At 35.9% G+C, this 6,152-nt stretch overlaps 1 pseudogene; it reads right to left on the reverse strand.

The window, feature by feature from the left end:
* Nucleotides 1–5,180: 5,180 nt before the first annotated feature.
* LOC126495457 (vomeronasal type-1 receptor 4-like) lies at nucleotides 5,181–5,907 on the reverse strand (annotated as a pseudogene).
* Between the last annotated feature and the right edge of the window lie 245 nt (nucleotides 5,908–6,152).

Here is a 6,152-nt window from a genome sequence, read left to right on the forward strand (position 1 = left end):
AGTCTATTTGGTCTTTGTAAGCTTCTTATATCTTCATAGGCATATTTTTCTTTAGGTTGGGGAAGTTTTCTTCTATGATTTTGTTAAATATGTTTTCTGTGCTTTTGAGTTGAACTTCTTCTCCTTCTTCTATACCTATTTTTCTTAGATTTGGCCTTTTCATGGTGTTCCATATTTCCTGGATATTTTGGGTTAAGGTTTTGTTACATTTAATGTTTTCTTTAACTGATGGGTATATTTCCGCTATTGTAGCTTCAGCTTTTGAGATCATTTTTTCCATCTCTTTATTCTGTTGTCCATGCTTGTGTTTGTGGTTTCTGATCATTTTCTCATAGTTTCTGTCTCTATAATTCCCTCAGCTTGTATTTTCTTTATTGTCTCTACAATCTTCCATTTTTTGTTTGTTTTTTCTTCCATTTCTTTAAGAGAATTTCTCATTTCTTCTTTAAGAGTTACAAACATTCCCTTGAAGTTATTTTTAGGTCATTTTTTTTCTGTTTCATCTATATTTGGTTGGTGAAGTCTTGCTGTTGTAGGATCTTTAGGTTTTACTGGTGTATTATTGCTCTTTGTGGTGTTGCATATGTTCTTACTTTTTCTACTCATCTTTTCTTCTAATAGGTACGTTTGGGGCTGTCTGATATTCTGTTGAATAATCTTCTAGGTGCCAGTGAATCCAAAGCTCAGATGATTGTCCTCGTGGTCAGTGCACAGTTCTAGTTACCTCTTTTGGTTACTCCATGTTCCTGGAGATAGCTCAGTGCTCCTGTGCTTTGCTCTGCTCCCTTGGAGTTTGCTGTCTCAGGTCTACTTTGGCCTAGATTACTGTCTTTGACTTGTTTCTGTAAATCCTGGTCTGGATACCCTCCTGCAGAAGTTCCTGGCTTAGAGGTGATCCTGTCTCAGAGTTCCCAGTCTTGGGTATTCCCCAAACCACAGAGGACCTGGTTCAGGCTTACTTTCTCAGAGATCCCAGATTCACATTCTGACCTGCAGAGGTTTCAGGTTCCTGCCTATTCCCTTCAACATCCCAGACCAACACCTGGACCCACAGAGGTTTTGGCTCAGGCCTACTCCCTCTGAGGTCCCAGACTTTCACCTGGTCCCACAGAGATCTCTGCCTACTCCTTCAGATGTCCCATAATCACACCCAGACTGGCAGAGGTCCTGGCTCAGACCTAGTTTCTCAGAGTTCCTATACTCATGCCCAGACCCACAGGGCTTCTGGCTCAGGTCTATTCCCTCAAAGGTCCCAGATTCATGCCTGGACTTGCAGCGATCTAAGGCTCTGGCTCACTTGCTCAGCAGTTACTCCCCTATACCTGTTTTGGTGGAATTCACTCTCTCTGGACCAGGTTACTGGCTCAATTCTTATCTGCCAGTGTCCTGGGATTGGACTGGCTCCTGGCTCCTGCTCCCATGGAGTTTGCTTCTTCAGGCCCACTCTGGCCTAGGTAGCTGTTTCAGTCCACTAGAATAATGAATGCTAAGACAATATTAAAATGCCATAGGTCCCTAGGATGCTCAGGGAGCTCTTTTAGAGCAGTAATTTAAAGCCACTGCTGGTATTGGACCCACAGAATATAATGCTAACATAATTGGATAAGTTTTAGCTAAAGGTCTTAGATCTCAGAATACAAGATGCTTTAACTGTGGAAAATTGGAATATTTAAGGAAAAGTTACTATCATTCTGCTACAAAGAAGTATACATCTTTGGAGGATAATCAGAATAGAAAGCCTCAAACCACAGGAATTTGTAGATTTTGAAAGAAAGTCTGGGCTAATGTATGTAGATTAAGAAGAAAAATGCATAGTAATCCTTTATCATTGGGAAACTAGATGAAGGGCTTAGTTCAGGGTCCAGAAACAAACAACACTACCTATCAATTTCCTGCCAAGGATAGAATGACTCATCAAAAGAACTATCAGGGAAATATAGGCTAAGCATGGAACTTTAATGCATGCTACTTCAGAAAGCTCAGCTTTAGAATTGGCAGTAGGTAAACATCTTACATTATCTCCACAAATTCTTTGTTATAAGATAGCTACTGGGATGAATAGTCCTCTTTCTCACAAAAGAGTAGGAATATGTTTGGGAAGAATCAGTTTAACGTCTCAAGGATTTATTGTAAGCCCAACAACTATAGATGAAGGTTACCAGGGAGAAATTAAAATTATGGATTATGTCAAAAGGGCATTTCAATAGAAGCTGGTGATAGAATTGATTAAGTATTATTACCCTTATATTTAAAAGGCAAGCAGCTGCACTAAGTAGGAGAGGAGGTTTTGGAAGCACTAGGAAAAAGGTATTTTGGCAAATGGTGATCAGTGATGAAATGTTGAAATTAAAAATAAAACTAAATGGGACTGAAATTGAAGGTTTATTAGATTCTAGTGTTAATGTATCTCTAATTTCTCAAGGATCCTGACATCCAAATGGCCATTGCAAGAAGTCTGTACTCAATTTATATGCATTAGAACCTTATCACAGGTAAAAGAGTGTTGAGTGGGTTAAATGCACAGGACTTGAAGGACATGTAGGAATGTTAAAGCTTTATGTGTCTGATATATCAATGAATTTAAGAGGGGAGAAATTTGTTACAACAATGAGGAACTTAAATTAATATTTGCACAATTTCAAAATCAGCTCCTAAAATGATGTTTAAAATGGGGTATGTTTCCGGAAAATGTCTTGGAAAAAATTGTCAGAAAAAAATGACAGTCTATACAGATTGTCCGACAGCAGGACAAAATGAGGAACTGACTATCCAGATTTGGAGTAAGGGCTACTATTACCAATAATCCAACTGTTTTCCCTTTAAAAGGTTGACTAGTAAGCCTGTATGGGTGGAGCAGTGGTCCTTTGCTAAAATAAAAATTGCAGGCGCTTGAGTATCTGGTATAGGAACTGGTAGAAGCTAAGCACATTGAGTCAACAAGTTCTTGGAATTCTTCAGTATTTGTAATAAAAAAGAAATCTACAAAATGGAGAATGTTGACTGATTTGGGGACTATTAATAAGATAATTAAACCTAAGGGATCCTTAGAGTCTGGAATTCCTTTAACTTCTTTATTACCTAAAGATTGGCCAATTAGACTAATTAATTTACAAGATTGCTTCTTTCTATTCCCTTACAAGGACAAGATAGAGAAAAATTTGCTGTTATACTTCTTATTTACAACACGACCCATTCAGCAAGAAAGATATCATTGGAATGCCCTCCCATATGGAATTCTAAATAAATAACCCAAATCTTTATCAATATTTTGTAAATCAACATGGAAGTGGAATATAAATAAGATTTCCTCAATCTATTGTATATCATTATATGGTTGATATTTTGCTGACTGTTTCTAATACAGATATATTAGAAAAAATATTTAGTGTGGTACAGAAAATTTTATCCTGCTGGGGATTACAGAAGGATACAAAGAGAAGATTCTCTTAATTATTTAGAGATTAAAACTGAATAGACAGATAATTCAACCACAAAGGATACAGATTAGAAGAGATAGATCACATGCTCTTAATGATTTTCTAAAATTATTGTGTGATATTAAGCTAGTTGCAGCCTACTATTGGATTATTTACCAAAGAGCTGAGTAATTTGTTTCAAATTTTCCAATGTGACTCATATTCAAATAGTCTAAGACATTGAATAGCTGGGGCTGCAATGGAACTAACCCAGATAGAACCAAGACTACAAATGCCTTTGTGGATCAGTAGGCTCTCACAACCAAATGTATTTTAGTAATTTACTTTCCAGTCATCTTCCTGCTGGACTCATCATCCAAAGAGAGGATAATATTTTGGAGTGGATTTTCTTAGTTCACAAACAGAGTTAAAATTAAAGAATTATAAAAGAAAGTTTCTAATCTATACATGAGGAAGCATAAGACTCCATCGACTGTCATGTGTGGATCCAGTAGAGATTGTGGTATCCTATACTAATGCTAAATTTCTGCAATTGTGTGTTATTAATGCGACCTCATACTGGGTTTCTTGCAACATTAGCAAATGAAAATGAAGAAATTGATCAATTATTGATAGGAAATCTGTTTGAAGTTTCAGAATTACATAATGATCATCATGTTAATAGTAAGAACTTAAAGAAAATTTTTCCATTACTTGACAACAAGCTAAGGAAATTAGAAAAAAATACTATACTGCTTATTCTTTGTAAAATAAAGTTCCTTCACCTGAAGGAACTAATCCTAAAGGTACACAAAGGAATGGAATTTGGCAAAAGGATGTATTTCATTTAGCAGAATTTGGAAAATTAAAGCACATTAGTCATACTATTGATATATACTCTGGATTTCAATGGGCATCTGCCTTAAGCCCTGGAAAGGCTGTTTCTATAATTAAAAATTTATTAGAAACAATGGCTATGATGGGCATATTGATACAAGTTAAGACTAATTCCCCAGCTTATGTCTCCTGTAATATGAAACCAATTTTTACATATTACAACATAAAACACATTACATGGATATCATATAATCTTATAGGACAAGCAATTGTAGAAAGATCTAATTGCACCCTAAAGGAGATGTTTGTTAAACAGACGGGGGGGGGGGGTTATGAGGACCCAGAGGACATACTGCAAAATTCTTTATTAACCGTAAATTTTTTAAATGCTAATAAATCTGGAACAACTGCTGAAAAATGGCATTGGACCATAGAAAAAATGCTGAATTAAGTTGACCTGTGTACTGTAAGGACTGTAAGGAGAATTCTTACAGAGCTACAACTGACTTGCCTTCTGAGTGTTTTCTCCTAGCCTTCTTTGATCTGTCTTTTGTGATTGCTATCCTATTTGGTACCTTCTGTTTGAAGTGTTACCTTAAAGTTCACTAGGGATCCAAAGTCTATGCAAAATTTTGTTTTGGAAAAACTGGTGGTATTCATAATAGAGAATTTACATTTTTGCATTGTCCCTTTGAGAGACTCAGATATGATATTTAGGAGTCTATAAATGAACTTGCTAAAACTTAAGTATAGTTAATAATAATTGCATTAAAAATATAAAAAGTCTCAAGCTACCAGAGAGCCTCTGTCTGCAAGAGGCTGCAGATGGAAAGGCTAAAATCACTTTTAAAGGGACTCTGCATTCTTCCAATGGACCCATGTGAACCCACACCCATTCCACAACAATTTACATACTTGAATTAGAATTCAAAATTTTTTATTCCTCTTCCAGATGAAAGTGTATCTGGACACAATGGAGTAATGATTCATAAGAATAAATGGCCCAAAAGAGGGAAAACACAGAGAAAATATGGAAGTGATGTTCATCAGCCACCAGTTGTGACCATACCACAAAGCAAGACAGCCTGTAAGATGGAGGATAATGTATAAAAACAAGAAAGGTAAACATAAATGCAAGGATATTCTGTGTGGCTCTGGACTCAGGGGAGGTTCTTCTGGAACCATGCAAGCAATGGATGTATTGAACCCTCTGCTTGTGCTTGTACAGGATGACAATCATGAAGCCACTGGACCAGATGATGAGCAAAGAAAAAAGGACTTCAGGGAACACTACCAATGTTGCAAAGAGTAGGTTGCTTTCATTGTACAGTACAAGACAGTAGTATCCAAAATCTCGTGTTCTTGTCATGTTTTTGTCAATCTTTTTAATATGAATGTATAAAATTAGTCTACATCCAAAATCATTCAATAACTGCATCAACAGAAAAGAAGTTATTGTGTGGGGCAATCCTAAAGAGAGAATGATCAAGACATTGGCTGTTAATAGATTAATAAGGATCAGATCTGTGGGTTTTAATGAACAATCTCTATAGTAAAGGACTATATAATAAAATATAAGAGAGAAATTTCAGAGAATTCCAATTGTTGTTTGTGATAAGAAAACTAGTCCAAATATGAGTCTCTCTACATGCATCTTGTGATTCAACATAATTTACTTAAGATTATGGAAAAGTTGTTTGTCTTGGCAGAATGAATAAAGTAAATACTTGTAGCTTTGCTGTGGAAGAAGAAACCTGTAGTTCTAAGAGTCTTAAACAGAGGATCTTTTAACTGCAATAGTTGATGGCTAGCCAGGAAAACATAAAAAGACTTCATTCCAAAATTATGATAGTAGTTACTTTCCATATAGGTTATTCTAAGATAGTTTCATACTTCAAA

The sequence above is a fragment of the Alexandromys fortis genome, unplaced genomic scaffold (assembly GCF_014885135.2).
Source record: "Alexandromys fortis isolate MF-2015 unplaced genomic scaffold, M_Fortis_MF-2015_v1.1 scaffold_486, whole genome shotgun sequence".
NCBI lineage: Eukaryota > Metazoa > Chordata > Mammalia > Rodentia > Cricetidae > Alexandromys > Alexandromys fortis.